Source organism: Rhamphochromis sp. 'chilingali' (genome assembly GCF_963969265.1).
Source record: "Rhamphochromis sp. 'chilingali' genome assembly, chromosome: 10".
NCBI lineage: Eukaryota > Metazoa > Chordata > Actinopteri > Cichliformes > Cichlidae > Rhamphochromis > Rhamphochromis sp. 'chilingali'.
Genome location: NC_137937.1, coordinates 37,601,668 through 37,623,222, shown reverse-complemented (window position 1 = coordinate 37,623,222; position 21,555 = coordinate 37,601,668).

Below are 21,555 nucleotides of genomic sequence, written 5' to 3'. Positions count from 1 at the left end.
CTCTTGTCCTGTTTATTCTGGATTCGATCTGTGAGAGTTTTTTTTTGGTCTGAAAGTTCGTACTAGTCATAAGAGAGGCCCACAGTGGTTACTTGGTGGCTTATACCACGCTATATATATATATATATATATATATATATATATATATATATATATATATATATATATATATATATATATAATCTCTGTGGAGAAGACTGTCAAACAATAGTCTTGTCCTAATGGTGGCTGATGCTTAAATTGAACTAAATCTGAGTAAAGTAAAACAGTGAAAGCATCCAGGTGAGACTCAAGAGTTGGCCATGCTAATGAGGACTTCGTCCTTTTGTGTCAGGATTACAGGGTTGTTTCAAACGGGAGGACAAACATTCATTTAATCTCTGTAAATATAGGTCAGTCGGTGAGGAATGCATGACTCCAAATACTGCTGACCAGAGATGGGCAGTAACGCGTAATCTGATTACTTTTTTCAAGTAACGAGTAAAGTAAGGGATTACTATTGCCAAAACGGTAATTAGATTACTGTTACTTTCCCGTAGGAACGCTGCGTTACTGCGTTAGTAAAACCGTGATTTTTTTGCGAGAATGTCTCATGACAGTGACGTAAGCGAGTGCGACGTTAGTGACAACAGCTGTGTGCAGATCAACAGTGGATCATATATCGATTGTGGGAGAGAGTATGAGCGTGCAGCGTTTAAAGCGTGGAAGTACTGACCTTACTTTGAGTTTGATTCCATAAAAAGGGACAAAAACATTAGTGTCCGCTGTGCGTGGGAAGAAAACTTCTTTTTACAGCGAAAAAACCCCTAAACTTCCAACAAGCACCGAGTAGCTACGACGTAATGGGAAACTCAGAGAAACTTGCGGATTCTTCAACTGACCGCGGCACACCTGCACCAGGGTAACCCTCCGCCTACCCTGCTCCTGCTTTACAGGTGAAAATAGAGCAACAGGACCGCTGAGTCTTTGACTTTATTTATTTTCTGCTGTGTTTTACTTGCATCTATTTGAAAGAGTGAGTGTAAACACAAAAAATATTTTATTTTATGTGCTGGAATGTGCAGAAAATAGGTTTAAATGTTAAACTAATTTCTTCCAGTCAGAGAATGTTGCATATAATTACATTTTTGCTTGATACATAAAGTTAAAAGATTAAAACTAATAAAACAAGTTAAAAAAAGAGACTTTTCCATTTGATTACATTTTGTATGATGGATTATGCAGAAAAAGTAGAATTGGGCTGAAAGATCTATCACTTTATCACCTATTCAGGTTGTAAATCGTGTTTTTAAAAAGTAACTAAGTAACTAAGTAATTACTTTTGAAAATAAGTAATCAGTAAAGTAACGGGATTACTTTTTTGGGGAAGTAATCAGTAATTAGTTGCTGATTACTTTTTTCAAGTAACTTGACCAACACTGCTGCTGACCAATAAGATTTGAGCACTTTGGCTGCAGAAATTCAGCCTCATCCTGCGAGGTGACCACCGCCTTTGACCGCACGTTTGTGAGGACAGCCCTCCAGCGTGCAGCAGGTTCACTTTAATTGAGCTTTATTTATATTGCACCTGATCACAACAACAGTCGCCTCCATCGAAGGACTCTTGACTGAAAGAGAAAACCTCCGGCATCATCAGGCTCAGGGAGACGCAGCCATCTGCTGCGACCACATCTCCACCTGATCTGCAGATCTCCAGGGCAGAACGAGAAGGACTTTTGGCAGCTGCAGCCCAAGATGGAGAAAATAAAGTCCGTCCAACCACAACCTTTCCTCTCTGGAGAGGCAGCTAAATGATACAGACGACCCCTTAATGTGAGGCGGGAAAGGGCGGAGCTAGCAGTGAGTCACTGCTCAGGTGTGGGTGGTGTAGTTCTTTCACATGGATTACAGTAGATAAATAAATGAAGTCGTTATGCGGTGGGCTGTTATCTGTACCGTTATAAAGTCTTTATGTGAGAAACGCTGGATTTGATCTAAACATATGATTCCAGTTTAATCTGCATCCTATTTAACTCATTATCAGTTTGTCTCTGCACCTCGCCTAACCACGGCCTGCTAAAATACCAACACTGACGATGACCAGACTCATCGTGTAGCATCCTTAAGTGATTTGAGGATTTAACCGTTGTGAAGCCACCTGAGCCGTGCCCGGCCTGTCCACGGGATTGATGGGAAAGCCAGACGACATGTGCAGCGTTTTACTGTGGGCTGCTCTTCTATTTTCTCGCTGGAAAAAAACTCTCACATCCATGAAACACACATTTGAGCCTGAACAGGAAAGGGGACTATATAGGCTATAGCATGACATGTGTAAGCAGATCTAGCTGCATTTGAAGTTTTAAAAGCTTCTGCCTGAAAGATTTAGTATCGAGAGGGGGAACTGTATACGACACCCTTGCAGGACCCCTTATAAATTGGAATAAATTTTTCAAAGGAAATCATAAAAAGCCCTTTCCTTTTCCCCTTCTCGCCATGCCATGCTGATGGCTCCATTTAAACTGGGCCTATCCACATTCTTTCACCATTACTGCTAAGTATTGAGCTTTACCTTCAGTGACAGAGAGTTTAAACTGAGGTAGGAGCACTTTAATGGCCCAATTTGAGCCATTTTTACATTACATCAGGATGTATTGTGGTATTGTTTGGAAAAGGGCAAAGAATAATACAGGTCCGGGGAGAACGACAAAGCCAGCAACTTCCTACAAATCGACCCGGCTGATGAGAAAAGCAAAGCATGTGTAACGGCTTGGAGCGACCCTAAAAGGGTTCCTGGTTTAAAGAGGTCGGTTAAACGTTTCAAGTCCCGTCACGCTTCACTTGGACAGCTTGTAACAAAGGAGAGACTCTCCAGAAGTACTGGTGATGCAAGTGGATGCAAGGATCCCGCTCGCTCTTCATCCCGATCCTCGCCGCTTTCATCAACATCCACGAAGTTCGTCCAGTAAACGGCCTAATAACGTTTATCGCCTCGCTTTATTGTTTCACAATTTCTTGTTGAGAAAATGTCCCTGGCTGTGTAAAATCTCAGATGAAAGAGAGCGTTTGGATCACCCCTAAATGTGCTTCGGTTTCAGCTGGCTGCAGGCTGTTTGGTGCACAAAATCTCATCTGTGCATTTTGGTTTGACACCCTGTAACCAGAAATGTCACCAGCTTCGAGTGCCGTTGACCGAGACACTAAACATCTGCCTTCTTCAGAAGGACTGCACGTAGTTTAGTCCGTTTTAAATCAAACTCTGGTTAGTTTTCCAGCTTGGTGCAAACACAGTAGTCGCACTTTGTGTGGAGCAAAACAACTGCACCAAGAGCCTCTGGAGGAACTGTAGAACAACTCGTTTGTGATCTGAGCCAGTTGCCAGGTGTATGCATTAAGTCTGCCTTCCTATTCTTTGCATTCTGGGATGTGGCAGAGTACCATAGATGTGCATAGGACACATGGTCAGTGTTGACTATGCAACCAACTGTAAAATGTTGCAAATCCTCCTTGTTCTACAGTAGACCAGAACACAGCAGCTTCTTCCTGCACACACACTTCCTGTTGAGTTAAATAAGATGAGTAGAGTCCAGTCCACCCGGATTAAACAAAATGTTTAGTCAGACAAATATCTTACACTGAAAAACAGGGTGACAGAGACAGAGGAGCACAGGAGCCTGGAAGAAATGGAAGGATCGTGACACGAATCTGAACACCACTGAGTGATCACAGTTTGAAGTTGGAGTAAAAGAACACACTAGTGTGTGATCATGATTATGGTGTTAGTGCACACCTGACATCCTTAATGATGACCGGCTCAAACTAAAGTTTCATTTCATTCATTTTCCTCATGCGCAGTTATCTGCTTGGAGGAGTCTGCTGCCATCGGGGTGTGCCTTTGTCATTTCTCTGAGCCGTCTGCAGTGTTAATGCAGAGGATGATAACTCTGTGTGTGTGTGTTCAGTCTGCCTATATCAAAGTATTTGTTTAGCCAATCAAGCGTGTTGAAGACGCTCTAGGGTCCTCCGTCAGTGAGTCTCCACTTTCTCCTCTTCAACCTTTACATACAAATCGTCTTAATCTGCGCACTGCAAAGCAGAGCATTATATTTCTGGTTGCTTTTTCATGTCATATAAGCACATTATCTGTTTGTTATTGTGTATAGTGTCTTATAGAGATCTGGATGTTTGTGTTTTCAGTGGGAGAAACGTTTCGTCACTCAGAGACTTCTTCGGTCTCAGCTGACTGCAGGTTTGCCCAGCTTTATAAACATGATGAACTGGACGTGAGTTTAGTTTCATGATCATTAATTAGTGATCATTACGTCTTATAGAGAGCATCTCGTGGTGCCTTCAGCACCGAAAAAGAGATGATTCCTTCTTTCCCTCAGCTTGCACTTTCACCTTCTGCTCTGTGCCGCTCCTCTCTCTTTCCCAAAGGGATGTAATCGTTAAATGAGGCAGACGATGAGCTTTGCATTTTAGTGAGATGACTTAAATGTAGCGACCGGGTGGTCTCCTGAGGGCTCAGTCCTTGTAAAGATGAGGACCTCCCCATCTGTATGAAGGCCTCTCTGGGTTTGGCTGTTTCAGGTTGATGACCCGCACAGCTGGAGCTCCGACCTCAAAGACTTGCACAGTGATTAAAACACTCAAAGTTGAATGACACTGGAGCAGCATTAGCTTGGGTATAAAATGTGTATTTGTGGCACTGTTTGTCACTCTTTTAATCAAAATAGAGATAAAAACAAAGACAAAATAAGCAGCAGGACCCAGTTCAGCTCTGTGCTTCTCAGTTTGTCACATTAAGTTACTTTTCTGTCTGTTATCCCTTATCATGATTTTTCCTGCACACAGAATAAACTCATGCAAAGAGGTTTTTGTGTTCCTGCAAAGAAAAGTCATCAGGAAAATGAAATGAAAAAAAAGGTTCAAAATATTTTTATTTTGAACCTTTTTTTCATTTTGGGTTTTCATATAATGTTAGTTAAGATCACTGACTGTCAAAGGGAGCAACTAGAGCTTTAGAAGTTAAAGGTACAGACTGGTGATTTGATCTCCGGCTGCTCCAGTTTGCATGCCAAATTTCCTCGGGCAGGAAAATAACATCAAGATGCTCGAATGCATCTATTAGAGTGTAAATGTTAGATAGGAAGCACTTAACACAGAAGAGTGTGTGTGTTGTGTTGATCAGGTAGAGTAGAAAAGTACTGCATAAGAACCAGTTCAGTTACTATTGCCGTTTGACTGGATACAGGTGGGTTGTAGAGCAGCTTGCAGATGTGCAGGCTTGATATTTGTCAATCATAGAGGCAAAAATGATGGGAAATGCAGTCTTCTGTTAGGCAGGATAACTAATGCATTGCCTTAGTGAAATGAAAATGTTAAAACTGGGTGAGACTTTACGACCCCTGTCTCTCTCTCTATCCCTCTGCCCAGTGTCAGTGTTGTGTATCACTCACACTCTCAGTGGTGTGTGTGAGTCCCTGGTGTACAGCTGCTCGTCTCAGCGCCCTTCGGCCCCCGTGAGTAAGGAGAAGTGCTTCTCTCCCAGTCTGAAAACTTCCTGCCGATCTGTTCCGCTGCAGCTCCTTTGGTCTGTATCCATGCGCAAACACGACTGACCAGACACATGCAGGCCACTGAATCACTCACAGCCTGATGGGAAACATCACCACAAATCACTGCAGAGGCAACTTGTTTCAGTCGCTTCTGCTAAGAGGTCAACAAGGTTAAGACAAAGAATGTGATCATACCTCCGGCAGCACATGTCAGAGTGACACACTTTTGTTTGTTCTCTTCAAGCCCCGTAAAACTCCCGAGATCGTAGATACATCATCAGAGCCTACGACCAATAATATCTGAATGAATGAACAAGACCTCCACCAAGGCTGGAGGCTCCCTCCACACGCTGCATGTAATGATTCACTGGATCCAGAAGAACATCTGGAGCCACTGAGACAGCTCACTGAGACAATGTGTCATTTGTGTCATTCTGTTAATGCTGCTTATCAGCTAAATATGTGTGTGTAAGGATATGACACAGAACATTGCAATGGAGAAGAATCCTTCCAATAATTAACCTGATAGATTCCTAAAGTGAATCACTTCTAAGTTGAGTCAGCCGCTGGTAAAATCTTCCATTCCAATCGATCACATGATCTTCTTGGTGGAAGTAAGAAAGACATGTGTTTCTAACAGAGGTAAAGGTTGGGGAGATGAGCTGCAGATCTGCAGTGACCGTTCCAGGATATGATGAGGCCAGAACAAGCAGAGGGAGCTAGAAATGAAACAAACTGGAGTCCTGAACAATCGAGCCCAAAGCCAAGTCTTAATAATCAAGTTACTGAACCCCAAGTTGTTCTCTGGTCCGTTCCTCAAGTGTGAGTGTGATGTTAGATAGAAAGCAGGGCCAGAACATTTATCGTTTACTTCCAGAGTTTGGGGGCCAGGGCCGAAAGCATCAGCCTCCCTTGGCTTCCAGTTGATGTGCTGCAAAGCTCAGTAGAGGAAAGATGTCCGGTGTAACAGAGGCAAAGGACGAAGCTTTCACCCTGGAGCAGGGGGCTGCTCGCCCCCCTCACCTTCTGTAAAAATGTTAATATTGCTATTTGTTTACTTGTAATCTGTTTTGTTATGTTGTGACTTTTCTGTTTGCTTTGTTTTTAACGTTTGTGTTTTTACACGTGATCTGCCAATGAATAAAGACACTGGGGGCGAAGATGAGCACGTGACTTCAGGTCAGGGGATTTCACTTTGTTGCCGTGGTGAAACTGAGTGTGGGAGGGGCACTTGTTAGTCAGGCGAGTTTCCAGAGAAGCACAGGTGGAGAGCGGGCCGACAGGTTACAAACAGGTTAGTGTATCGTCTTACAGGAGCGGCGGAGCCGGAGACATCCTCAGTGTGCGGGGAGTGGGGCCCCAAACCGACAGAGCACAAGCAGAGACTCCCGACTGATTTGTTCAAAGCAGATTGTTAACAAAGGAAGCCTGAGTGCCACCATATTGACCGTGACAGCCAAAGAACTGCAGCACCACATGACCTTGATTTAACTACTGGCTGATTGCTTCATTGCAGACCGGTGCAGGAAGGACGGCTTCCTCTGAAAGTCTCCACCCTGGGGTGGAAACCCACCACCGAGCCAGCCCAACAACCAGCAGAGAAAATTAACAAATGACACATGGGAGCGAGAAACAGAAGAAAGTCCTAACCCAGTCCTGCCGAACCACAACGTACACAAACACAGCGATGGAGCAGATGCTCAAATTCAGGATCAAACACTGAACCAGAGCATTCAAAAAAAGAAACGCTCAACAGCGTCAGGAGCCAGAGCGACCAAACGAGATACTTGTTCACCTCGCACATGCGTACCTTCAACCCTGCATAAAACAAAGGTGCAAGTCAATGTGCATGACCTTGCATAAACACTTGCCATAAAAGTTAACACAGATGATTTGAAGTGCTTCAGCTCCTTGATGTGGGTTTGCTGATGACCCGCGCAGATCTGGTCCTCTCGGCAGAGTCCAGCTGCTCCTACGACTACTTCAAATCATCGCCTCGGCAAGTGTGACGCAGCTATTTCCGTGCAAGCGGGTTACAATAGGAACAGGAATGCTCACAGAGCAATAAAGAAAGCACAACGGGATCTGGAAACTAGATTGGAACATATAAAGCAGTGTATTAATCTCTGCTGGAGGTTTCCTCTTGTGCTCTGGAAGTCTCCCCCCCTCGTGAGATGACCTCTGCATCTGTCCAACCTGAGGTTGACGAGGGCCTCTCATTGGCTCTGGGTGCAAGAAGCTCAGGAGTTTTCACTAACATGTGCTCTTCCTGTTTAACACATATCTAACTTGGCTTGTCCAGCCTTAAATAATAATTACTGATGAATTAAATGAAATGAATAAATGGGACAATGCTGAAAACTGAAAGTGCAGATAATGTTGCACTGACCCATCAAACCACAGCGACAGTGTAGCTGGGATTTAAGTCGTTTTTTACACTTTACTGAATAAACTTTTTAAAAATGTGGTGATAATTTTGCACTCCTTCATCTGTGGTTAAATGACTGGAGACTTAGTGCCATCAAGTGTTTGCCTTAATAATTGTTGTTGTTGTTTGTTTATTTGTTTATTGGTTGTTTGTCCTGTTTGCAGTGACACAGAGTGTGTTCCTGAGAGGATGCATTTCAATACTGGTCTGTCTGTTTTTTGGAAGAATTTCCCGTTTTTCTCCTTTCTTGCTGCCTGACCTGCTTTTGCTGGATTCACTTTGAAGTTTTGAATATCTTCTTCATATCAGGACATCATGTGCTCAACCAGCTGTCTGTTTTTAGTACTGCCTGTAAGACAATAAAAATGACATCTTATTTTATTACCTGCCTTCCTGCCTTTATGATGTCCTGAGTTTGAGTCTGTTTAGAATTTCACATTAAAACATTAAACTTCCACCAAAAAGGAATAATAATAATAATAATAATAATAATAAATTAAACACATGTTGGAATTTTCATGGCTGCATCCATTTAAAGGTGATCAGATCATTGCATTATTTGCACAGTGTACTGCAGGTCGCTGATTTGAACCATGTCATTATTATTTGCCGTAGCAGCCAGTTGTTATAGCAGCGTAGCATCAGGGTGTGTGATGCCATCATCTACCTCCTGCACTGAGCTCTGACCCACCTGGAGAAGACTGGAAGCACTATGAGGATCATGTTCTTTGATTTCTTCTGTGCCTTTAACACTAGCCTGGATTTCTGAGGGCCAAGCTGGAGCTGTTGGAGCTGTTGGTCTGCAGGGGACTGTGAGGGCCCGCTACACTGCAGACTTCTCCAACTGCAACAGACTGCCACCTCCTAAACTTCTCTGATGACTGGCATAGTTGGCCTCATCACAGGTGAGGATGACTCGGAGTACAGAGAGTGGATTCAGGACTTTGTGGAACCGCTGTCCGTACTGATGAACGTGGGAATACCAAGTGGATTTCCACAGGGGCAGACAAACCACACTGACACCAGGGAAGTGACACTAATAATAATAATGGATTGGATTTATACAGCGCTTTTCAAGGCACCCAAAGCGCTTTACAATGCCACTATTCATTCACTCTCACATTCACACACTGGTGGAGGCAGCTACAGTTGTAGCCACAGCTGCCCTGGGGCAGACTGACAGAAGCGAGGCTGCCATATCGCGCCATCGGCCCCTCTGGCCAACACCAGTAGGCAAGTAGGGTAAAGTGTCTTGCCCAAGGACACAACGACCAGGACAGAGAGCCCAGGGATCGAACCGGCGACCTTCCGGTTACAGATGCGATTCCCAACCCCCTGAGCCACGGTCGCCTAAGATAGTACCTGTGTGTTCACCTGAACAGTAAACTGGACTGACATCACAACACTGAGCAGACTCTACCTGCTGAGGAGACTGAGATCTTTTAGGGTGCAGGGGGCGCTCGTGAAGACCTTTTTTGACTCTGTGGTGGTGTCAGCCTTCTTCTGTGGTGTTGCCTTTTGGAACAGCAGCTTATCTACAGCTGAGAGGGAGCGGTTGGATAAACTCATCAGTAAGGCCGCGTCTGTTCTAGGATGGCCCCTCTTGACCCAGTGCAGGGGGGAGGACACAGAAGAACTCCCCCGTGCATGAAGCAGTTGCAGAAGTGGAGAACTCCTTCAGTGACACACTGCTGCATCCACGATGCACAAAGGAGTGTCACGGAAAGTCCTCCAAAACAAGACATAACACATCAGTTTGCATCCATGAGTTTTAATTTGCTACATCTGGCAACTGTCTGCAGTTTATTGCTCACAGTAGCTTACATCCCACTGTCTGCTTGGATACATCAGGCTTTTCAGGTCACACTGCTGATGCTGAGGACTCAAAACCTCAAATGTCAAATATGAGTCATTTTGCATTATTGTACTACTTGCGACACTTTTCCAGTCAAATATTTTCTTAGCTCAGTGCACTCTGTAAGATAATAAAGCATCAAGTTCATGTGGTGTATTAAAATGTGCAAACTTTCCCTGATTTGCAAAGGACAAAAAAACCCGAAGGAACACGTGTCTCCAAATTGTACTCGGTAGTTGATAAATGTACACGTTCTGTCACTGGTCAAGGCGGGGTGAGGTGAAAATCTGTAAAGGATATAGGGTGATGTGATCTACTGAACCAATCTTGTTCTCGGCTACACAAGCCCTGAAACTTAAAAGAATAAATCAGAGGAGGCTCCCCTCTGCCCTCCCTCTCTCACTCTGAAGTCATTTTTTTCATCCTCTCTATTCCTTCCAGGATCCCACATGTGCCCAATATATCACAGAGACTGTATCACCTTCTCCCTTTGTTTATCATCTCCTTGGATAACCATGTGGAATCCCCATCTCATCCCCTTTGCCTTGTCTCCAGAACTTCTAAACGTATTTTACAAGCCACCAGTTACTGAGCCTAATGGTTTGCAGCAGCCGAGCTGGTAGCGCACATGATATCTTGAATGTAACAATCAAAGAGGCATGCAAGATTTTGGTATTTCCGCTGGCTTACAGATGTGCAGCGGCTTCCAGCTCCAGAAGCTGTAATCTAAGTTAAAGGCGAAGGGGAGAAAAAGACTTCAAACGAGCGAACATCTTATTGCCAGGTGCCGCTGTCACAGATAAGAGACGGTGCAGTGGAAACCTCAGCTTCAGCTGGCTGTTGTGTGATGCCAGATAAATAAAACATAACAGTTACAAGACACCACTGACACACATGTCACTGATGAGAAATTCATTATTGTGCAAAACAGGGCAGGCGCAAGACTTTTTAGGGTCCCTGAGCACAACTTGCCCCCCCAACCCTCCAGGAAAGAAGATGCCTACAGCAACACAGCTTTACTCTGCAGCCTCATAATTAAACATTTTAAGTCTTATTTTACTCAAATAAACGTAATAATGTATCTTTAGTCTTGCATTGAATTTTTTACTTTCTAAACTCACCGATAGGTGGCCTGTGGGAACTCAGACACTGATCTTTACGGACCATTTCTATTTTTCTCATATTTACAGTAAGGTTGTTTTGAATTTTGCAGCTTTTTCCATCGTCATTATAGGAACCGTGATTTTATGCACACAGGAAACACACACGGACCAATCGCTTGGCAACTCATCCCACATGACACTATTTAACCAATCAAGTCCTTTACTCAGAGTGGGCTTTAAAACTGAAAATTCTGTGAGAAAGAAAAAAATAGCAAAAGTCACAAGTGGTTAATCAGGGAGGACGAGGCAGAGCCCATTTAATCCCACAATCGTTGCCCTTTGAACCCCCTATGATATTAAGAACATTGAACACACTGTGCAGGGGAAGTCTAAGCAGGAAAATGCATGCACTAATTTTGCAGGGAAAAAATTGGGATTAAATGGGTTAAAGCTGAAATTTTAAACATCTGAAATGTAGTAAAGGAAAAGGAAGAAAAGGAAAAACTCAAACTTAAACCATCTATTGATTTAGTATTATTATTTTTATATATTAACCCCGTCCATCCAACAGCTTTAGAAAGCAGAATCATGGTTTGAATACACTGACAGATGCTTCTTGTTTCCCAGCAGCAGCTCTAAGACTCTCTATAGGCTCCTCTTGTGAGTCTTTTTCTGAAATTTATTTATTTATTTTATTTATTTATTCACATTATTATGTATTATATGAATTATTGTTATTATTATTATGACAAGCAGGGACGAGCTGATTATTAAAGGGTGGAGAAGCGATAAAGCTTTGCAGGCTAACATGAGTCCCTCTGATGTTATAAAATAAAATAAAAGTTTCCTACTTTGTTAATAAATGAAACATAAAGCAACTGAGATAATCTGGAGAGTAAATTATTATTTTTTTACTATTTATTTATTGTTATTTTTAGATATTACAGTTAGCTTTTTCATTTTTAAAAAAAACAACCTTATTTTACTTGAATTTTACTTTGTTATTATTGTAATATTAGACGCTCCAGTCATTATGAAAATGAACGAGAGACATTGTTGAAATTCTGTTGAACTGCACTGTCTTTATTTTACATGACAGCCAGAGGTTAACTGTATACAACAGACAGAGCTGTGTAATATTTTGATTCTTTAAAATAAAATTGGTCTGCATGTCTGCATGCCTGTGTTCCTCGGGTGGGAGTGGGCTGAGGGGGCGGGCCGTCTGTTGTCTGCCTGCTGCAACTTTAAACACTCACTGTGACATTTTCTCGGGCTGGCTGATGAAGCAGCCGCGAGTTTGCCACTTGTGCAGCATATGTCTTTAATAAAAGCAGAGTGTACCTTCAATTTTGATTTCTTTTCATATGGGCCTACAATATGTGGACAGTGCTGGACAGAAGGTTTTCATTACTCTGTTAAAGTCACACTGAAGTGAAATCTTCGATCATACAGGACATGCGTTTGATGAATTAAGCCCCAGATTAGCTGAAATGTACAAATCAAATCGTGTTTGTGGATAAATACTGAGATTTAAACCTGAAAGCTCCAGCACAGCTCCTCTGGTTTTACCTTTGAAGTCAATTTTTTATTTAATGGTTGGGTGATCCCAAGGGTTTGGGTAATGTAAATAACATAAATGCACCTAATCAATAAGAAAAAGGAAAAGATGCAGGTGCAGCAGTCTGAGCAGTTTTCCCCTCCACCAGCTTTTCCAAGCGTCTGCCCTGTTTCCCCCCGCTGCACATGCCCCAAACCCCTCACATATTGGGGGTCGAGGTGTCTTAACTCGTACTCGGCTTCTTGTCCCGCCTCTAAAATCTGTTATTAATCATTTGATTTAATCAATTAATCGTCTGAATCCTTCAACAAATAAGCACATAAACCTTTCAGTCCTTGATTGTGTTTATCTGGACGTTGGGACGTCCTTACCTGGATGATTGAGCGTGAAACACATGAAACGTTCAGTTTTGGCTTTTGTTATTGTCTCCTGTATTTAATCCTAACCTTTATGTCCTCTTGTTTTGAGTTAGTGTATCATTACTCCAGTGACTAGTTTCCTTTTGTTTCTTGGTTATGTTTAGTTGTGCCTTGTTCCTCTCTGTGTCGTGTCCTCAGTCTTCCTTCAGTCCTTGGAGATTCATTTTGCTTTTTTGGTTTGTTTGCTCTGCACCGTGTTTGTGTTCCTGTTGCCTCCTTGTTCCTTGGATAACTTTGCCCTTGTGTTTCTGGACTAATATTTCTTTGGACTTTTTAAATTTGATTCTTGCTTGCTTTTGTTTTTTAACTCTGCCTGTTGCTTCCTGTATTTCTGTCATATGTGAATCACAACACTAGTGGAGTTTCTTTTGAACCACCTCATGTCACTTCCTAAAATGTTTTATTCCTGCTACGGTACCTCAGAAAGAAATTTGGCCTGTTTAGTTCACATATCTGGTGTATGTCTACTGTAAGACCATTAACGACTGATGGTGTCTGAGTCGTGTATATGTGATCTGAGTTACAGCAGAAGCTGATTTCCAATCCTCTGCTGTGTTAGGGTCCCTGGGTCGTTGACCCAGTGTTTTGTGTTTTTGGTTCTTTGATTTTGTTATTTCATTATATTCTAGCTTTGCTTTATGGGTTTTAGGATCATTCTTAGTTTAGGTTCTCTGGGTGGGGTTGGTTAGAGTTTTAGTGTTCTGGTTTTCTGTCTGTGTTCCATAGTTGCTGTCTTCCCTGTCTGCTGTATCCCCACATCCAGTCAGTGTTTGTGTCTGCCCTGGTCCCACGTCTCTGTTCCCTCTGTAGTGCCTGCATGTGAGTCTGTGTTATGTGTTTCCTGTTTTACTTTGAAGGTCTCTGTCTTATCTCAGTGTGTTCAGTTTACGCTTCTTTGGTCTCGTCAGTTCTGATTTGTCCCAGCTGTGTTTCCCTCCTGTTACTCATTCCCTGATTGCTCCCTCTGTGTATTTAAGCCCTGTGTTTCTCTGTGTCTGTGTCGCGATCTACCGTTTATTTTGCTGTGTGTTTTGCCAGTCCACCGGTGTTAGTTTATTTTCAGTTTTTCCCAGTTATGTTATGTTATGTTTACGTTCAGCATTAAAGCTGTTTTGGTTTAAGTTTGTCTCCGGAGTCTGCATCTTGGGTCCTATTCCTGTTTGCACACAGCCGTCACCTAACATGCTGACATTTCAGACTCCAAATCTTAGTTTATAATCAGAAGAGGAAATGACTTTCCTTAAAGTCCTCTGCCAACATTGATTCTACAGTTTTAACAAATACTCATACCTCGTGCACGTATGGTATCAATTTCAAACTCCTACGTCGTTTCGTTCTCAAGTTATGAGAATCACAAACTTGTGGGTCAAAGCTGCCCACCCGCCCGGCAGGGTGACGACAGTACCCCATCAGCCTTTTAGCCGAGAACATTTTCTGCATTAACCTTCTGTTCTCTGCAGAAGGTCAGAAAACTTGAAAAGTGTCTCTCCAAGTGTCTTTAATGTTTTGCTTTTTTCTGCCCATCGATTCAAAACCAAACACCTGTTTAAAAGGATCCAAAACCACGAACGTTCCCAGAACTAGGAGACAAAAACAAGTTCTTGGAAGTGTTTCTTTAAAATTATACTGTTATCAAAATAGTGTCTGTTAATCTTGTTTTAATCACTAGCACACCGTCACTCTCACACTGTGCGAATGTACCAGTTTGTGCTTAAAATAACTTCAAACAACTGGAGCTTAAATACCTGGAAATAAGATTTTCTTGATACCAAAAATCCCGTGGAAAACTAAGTGGAGCGGAACAGTTTGAACATCACGCTGAAAAGCGACTCTTCCCTATGGGTGGAAAACTGACGCTTTTTTCTGCTTCCCAGCTCTTTTTTTGATTTGTCTAAAAACAGTTTGGGTTCTGAGGAAATGTGTGTGACTTCTGGAAAATGATGTGTGCTATTAAAACCTGGATTTTATGGTATAAACCATTACACATATCTGTTTTGATAACATTTTACTCACGGAGATACATTCTGATGAAATTCTGATGACTTCATGAGGTGATTCCATGAGGGCAGCAACGATAAAGAGGAATCAGAGCACTCGCCTTTATTTTCTTTTAAATCTTATTATTTCACATTATTTTCCAAGTTAAGGATGGAAAAGGAAATTATCTCACCCACAGCTGACCAAAGAGAATCCAAGTCATGAAACCAGCGTAGTAAAGAATCATCATCTCTGCCAGTAAATCCTTCAGCTCAAAGGTATCTGGAGCCGAGTTTGACCTGATCTCAGTTGGAGGCCTGGGGTCAGTTTGACTCTCTGCCAGTCCTGCCAGATAAATATGCTTTGTGCTCCCAGAATCTCTTCAACATAAAGAGATCTCTCACTGCTCCATGAATCTCGAAATCTGTTCTCCATCTTAACTACGTTACATTCTGCTGGATCAAACACGCTTCCTTGTGCACGCTGCTGCATTAATAAATCAAATCAGATTAAAAGCAGCTAAACCAGCTGTGATGTCCTCACTCAGAAATGACAGAAAGGGTTTAGAAAACAGAGATTTTGACAAAGTTGCCAAGACAAAAATTAATTTAAAGCTTTTAATGCTTTAAAGCTGTTAAAAGAAACATTGCATTAAGCCGTGCAAGCATCAGTGACATGACTTCATGTCAGAAATCAAAATTATGAGGTTGAATAAAATCAAAAATTAACTTTAAAATAAAGGAACACATCCTGTTAGGCCTTATGTGGGCCTGGAGAACAGTTGACTGGTGAGTAGTTGTTGGAAGTTGCTCACAGTTGCTGCGAAATCGGTCAGTGACTGTCAGTGTTTTATCCCAGAGCAGTTGGTGAGTGGTTGCTGGCAGTTGCCAGATAAAATTGGTTGCCAGGTACACACTAAAAACCTTAGTGTGAATCGAAAACCTTGGTCACCAGCAGATTGCTGCTGTCACCAATAGTTTACATGAAGGATGCCAATATGTCTGCAAATACTTGCCAACTGCTGAACTTTTACTCTGAAGGGACTCTCAGGACAGCGTCCCTTCAGAGTAAAAGTTTCACCTGTTGGAACATGTTGTTTGCAGCAATAGTTTTACCAAAGCAATCACAGGAAGGTTTACGAGGCAGCATCTTCTTCTAGAAACAGACACCACCACTTACCAACTGATAGGCAATACACATGTCCCCTAGCAACCATGGTTGCCAAGGGGTTGTTGACCAGTCACTAGCCCTGTGTGCCCGTGGCTTTATGAAATGATTTACTTAAGCTGTACAGCTTGTGTGAACACTGGTTTGGCACACCTCATCCCTGACTTTCCAGTCCAAAAACCTCTCTATGAGTCTGATGCAGCACATCAACATTGTTTCCTTTACCAAATGAAACTCTAACTGCTTGTAATCAGATGCAGTTCAGAAAGCACCACCTCAGTCTGAAGGGGGATTACACCATGGATTTGCTGCAGATGACACAATCACTCACGCACTTAAATCTCACGAATTATTCAAATTCTGTCTAACAAGATGATATTTGCCGCTTTTTAGTGACTCGGTGTGACCTGGTCGCTTAGAAAAAGATTAAAAATGGAAAACAAATGTGAGACAACACCGCGGGAGGTGGAGGGACAAAAGAAAGCAGGTCTCACACAGTCCCTGCCAGATACCGAGTGCTAATGGAAGCAGGAAACGCATATTAATGTTAATACTTTATACGCAAATATTTCTGTGCTCTCCCACCGGCTTGTGTTACTCAACGCTCAGAAGACGAAAGCCAAGCGCTTCTCATGTTTCTGACCACAACAAACCCTTTTCTCGTGCACGTCCAGCTTCGGGCCGACTGTGCAGGGAGGGGAGTTAGCTGTGATTGGCTAATACCTCAGCCTGTTGCTCCCCAGGGACGACTTCACTGAGGTGAACTACATGGACGATTCTTCTTGCGAGAGTGCCTTCACGTGCTTTTTGTTTTGCAGCCAACGTCCTCGTGTTTGTGGAAAACAGGAGGCGATGGGGGGCAATGAGCAGCTGGAGCAGAGGCGGCCGTGGGGACTTTCCATGAAATTGGCTACTTTCAGACTTGTTTCCATGAGACAAAGCATTTCTTTTTACAGTGGAAAAATTGCCAAACTTGTGTTGCTATTCCAAACACTATGTGTCATATTAGATGAGGCCACTATGCTGACTGTGGAGCTGGTAGCGTGAAAGGAACTTGCTCACCTGTGAAGGTTATTTTTAAAACTGCTTTATGGCTGCAGGTCTTTATGGGGGGAAATAATTTAAACATGCAAAATTGACAGACAAACAAACAAACAAACAAAAAATAGGAATTCCAAGTGAATCACTGAATAAGCCCTGATATTGCTGCATGTTTACTAGTTGAATTCACCGTATCATTAGGAAACATAATGGTGCAAATCAAAGTGACAACAGATGAACTGGAGGAGCAACAACAAGACAACCCTTTAAAGGAGATGGTTTGTGGTGGCCACAGACCATTGCTCTCCGTATCCGAGTGATTGTTCTCCAGTTTTGCTTTTTGGCAGTGAATTCTTGTCACTGTTAATAATGCGAAATGTAATCAACAAAAAAATAAACATGGCCACCAATCTGCTAGTTTTTGGGTATTTTGAATTTAGCTAATGCTAAAAAGCTAATGCTAGCAAGCTTGGTTAACAAGCTGCATTTATAAACTGTGCAAATAGCAGACTAACAAACCACAGAATAAATTCTGAACTGAAGTACAAATCCTCTTGATGGTTTGCAATATATAAAACTTGTCAGATTATTTACTTAAAATGCTCCAAAATAATACACCAGCACAGCCGGGGTTAGGGGACCAATGCTTAGCTACAGATTCCTACATCGGGAGAACTGTCAATCAAAGCAGCCGCGCCTGTCTCAAGCTTCAGATGGAGACTTGTTTTTTTTTTTTACTGCATTATAAATTTTGAATCCATAAACCTTTCCTTTAAGTGAAATCTATCACACATTACGTATCTGTATTAGCCTCTTTATTGTCATGAATGAGGAAATATATCCAGTGTTGCTAACCTCTACTACAAACATTTATCCCCAACAATGGCCAGAGATTAGATGGTATTCTGAAAAGGTGATTTAAATTGAGACCCGGTTAAACAGTGAATGACTGGACTCTCCAGCACACGCTGAAATAATTCATTCAAAGCATCAGGGAGCTGAATCAAAGAAACGCTGACACTTCCCATATAACTTAATGCTGAGCTGGAGGGGAAAAACAGATCTGTGGTTGGAGAGCGAGTGGAGTGACCCAACCTGGTCAAGTGTAACTGAGAAGGCCATGTCTGGTAACCCCAGGTGCACCAGAGGAGTTAAATGATGTGAGGAAATAAGCAATAACTGCAGAGCGTGTGTGTGTACTTTTACAAAAGCGGTGTCAGGGTCGATAAGTGTCCCGCGGTGGCAGCGAACAGCTGGAAACAGACGATCTCTGACTCTGAGAGCAAGACTTGTTTCATATGCAGCTGGTTAAAGAAGCAAGGACTTTAACATTTCAGCACAAGCTAGTGCTAAGTGCAGACAGTGTGGCTGTTTGAAAATCAAACATGAGATAATGAAGAGCCGAAGCTGCAGATGCTGTGTAAAAGTGAATGTTTTTATAGTGTTGTTATACAGTTTCCTACATGTTTCTGCCCAAAGACTCTTGGCAGCCTGAGAGCTGTGTGGTAAGAAGTTTAGATTGACTGGGGACACTTTTGTGACTCTTTTACTTTAATGTCTGCGCCTTGAGCACCCCCATAGGATCCAATTAGGAGGTGCACTGGACTCCTGAGCTGCATCCCCAAGTTAAAAAAGTGCAGCTTGATCCCTTAATAAACATTTTTGCCATACAGAATACATTATTAGTCTTATTAGAGTTCATGAAAATGCCACCAATAACCACCAAAATTTTACATGCTGCAGTTTTCCACAAAGGAGGAAGAGCTGTTCTTGATTTATCAAAACTCTTTAGAGACTTACAGAGGAAGCACGAACACAATTAGCTTAATACTGTATATGTTTGCCTTAAAATCACTGGGTGTCATTAACAGGCCGCACAAACAGATCTGGGCATAAACCGCCTGAACCAACATTTCACACACAAATCTGCTAATCATCAAAATTTACTTCCATGAATTTTCTCGTAGTCGGCCGCTGCCCATGAGTACAAACCAACAACGAAGGACAAAATGTAGACACACAACTTTAAACTACTGTTACTTACTAGCATGATTATTAATTATGAAAGCTGATTGATCTTTGGTTGTTTTTTACAGTTTTCCCAAACACCATCAGCCAGAATTAGAATTAAATACTTACCAGTAAGACATTAAATTGGATATGAAGAATACAAAATACTAACTGAAAAGGTTGAAATTGGCATCATTGTATGGTTGTCATCACTTACAGTCTCATGTCCTGGTACTCTCCAGGAGAAACTGGAAATTTTTCCTGAATTTCTCATCTCATGCTAACAGATCAGATTATCTGGCACATCTTCTTTTCCCCGTCTCATCCGTCTGTGGAAACACTTCAGCCTCAGACACTAAAGGCTCAGTCGGACTTTCTCCTGCTTTTGTCTTGAGACATCGTCAGCACTTTCATGACTTCAACAAAACATGCTTACATTAGTGAATAAGGCCCGATGTTTGAGTGTTGCTATCAGAGATTCCCAAACCAAGACTAGATCCAAAGCCAATCATGCCATTTTTTTCCATGGTTACCAACGCTGGTACAGACGGTGTGATGGTCAAGTCCCACGAAAGCTCCCAGACTGGATGATTCTGACAAATGTTATAGTTAACCATTCTGCAGGGAAACAACCACAACAAGAACTCAGATTTCTCTTAAAATCAGGCGAAATAAAGCAAATTCTTTTTGCTAAATGTAACCGTGGGACAGTGAGAGTCTGTCCCACGGTTACATTTGCAGCTTTGGAGGGGCTGCAGCTCATGTATTCTGTGTCCTGGCCCTATAATAAGTCTGGGCTTATATACATGTTACACTTAACTGTCTGCTGGTCCAGAGATGAGTGCTGTACTGATTTGGTATCCACTGAGCCAAACCAACAGGAAGTCCCTTTTCTTATTTTATCACTAATATGCTGCAATGATGTTGAGAAATCTGTAACTGATCTTTGATACAGTGTAGTATAGTTAATGATCACGATAACAATGAGCGACATTAAGCATTTTTCTCAGTCTCATTTCAAACGTGTGTTCAAAAAACAACCAAAAAACACCTTCTGTAATATCAAATGGCAGAGAAAGAACCAAATGCTTTGCTGATTATGTGGAAATGTTTGTGAGAATGAATGATGGATCTGTGAGGAGAGTGAGACGCGTCAGCTGAGAAGCCCACGCAGACACTACGGTTTCATCCGATACTCATGAAACTGGTGAAATCATTGCTGGAATTGTTCCTCTTGAAACTCTATTTCATGTTTCACACGGTTTCCCAGGCGGAGACGGACCTGAAAGAGTCCCACACTCAACAGTGCTGTTAAAACTGAAACAAGTGAACTGAATCTCCGAATAAAACGCTTTCTGTGTTTGGACCGGAATAAGTGAGATCCTCTTAATAAAGTGTAAAGTTACCGCACACCAGTCAGCCATGACGGCGGTTGACAGTCAGATGGTGGAAGTAAAGAAATTTTCTCAGAGTGTCTCTGGTGGTGTAGCAGGAACAATCTGCATTTAATGAGCTGGGAGGAAGCCGGAGTTTAGCTTTCCAAAGCGAGAGCAGCAGGAATGGATTCATCAGTGAAAGCATACATGCAGCAGCATTTCACTGCTACTGCAAAGACAGCATTCAAACACACATAGACACTGAAATGATGTTTTTAATCATATTAAAAAGGAAAAGCTGGGACTAGTTTTCTTAGTTTGAATTCACCTTTTCTCATTATGTCATTGAGCCAGGGTGAGCTGTACCAAATTATAGCAAAGCAGTTCCTTTATCTGCAGGTCTTTATGCAAAATATGACCTGGAGAAGGAAATGACCACAATAAACCCAACAAATAAACCTGAACTCATACAGAAAATGATTACAAGTTATTAAAGTCAAAACTTTATTTTTCACAAATAGAATATCAAGTAAATGTTACATTAACTATTTAACTTCTGGAATACAGAATAAAGTTTTTAAAAAATGGAGTCATGAATAAATAAAGATCAAAGTGTTTGCACTGAACGTGACGTGAACACATTTCCCAACACGATCTGGTGCTCAGAGTAAGAACACACCGCCTGACATTCGACTCGCAGCCCCCTGGTGTTAAATTATGCCAAACGATGTCTTGATTTTCCCACTGTTACATTTTCTATTCTATTTTAATTTCCATACTCTTGAACTCACACCGGGAATGTATTCCTGCAGACTGAGTAATGATTTTGGGAAATGCAGTCAGGTCTCGGGAGGCAGCCGTAAAACTTTGCTCCCTGGATCCACTCGAAAGATGGAATAATCAAAACCTCCAGCTTTCTTTGATCTACAAAAACATCTCTCTCCGTATTACCAACCCCACTGTAACATATTCAGATCAGTAAAACTGAGCAAAGGTCCTCCAAAAGGAAATGTGAAATTGGAACATGAGCCCTTACTCTGCTAAAACACAATATTACACTTTCATTTGATGACTTCTTAAGTGGGGA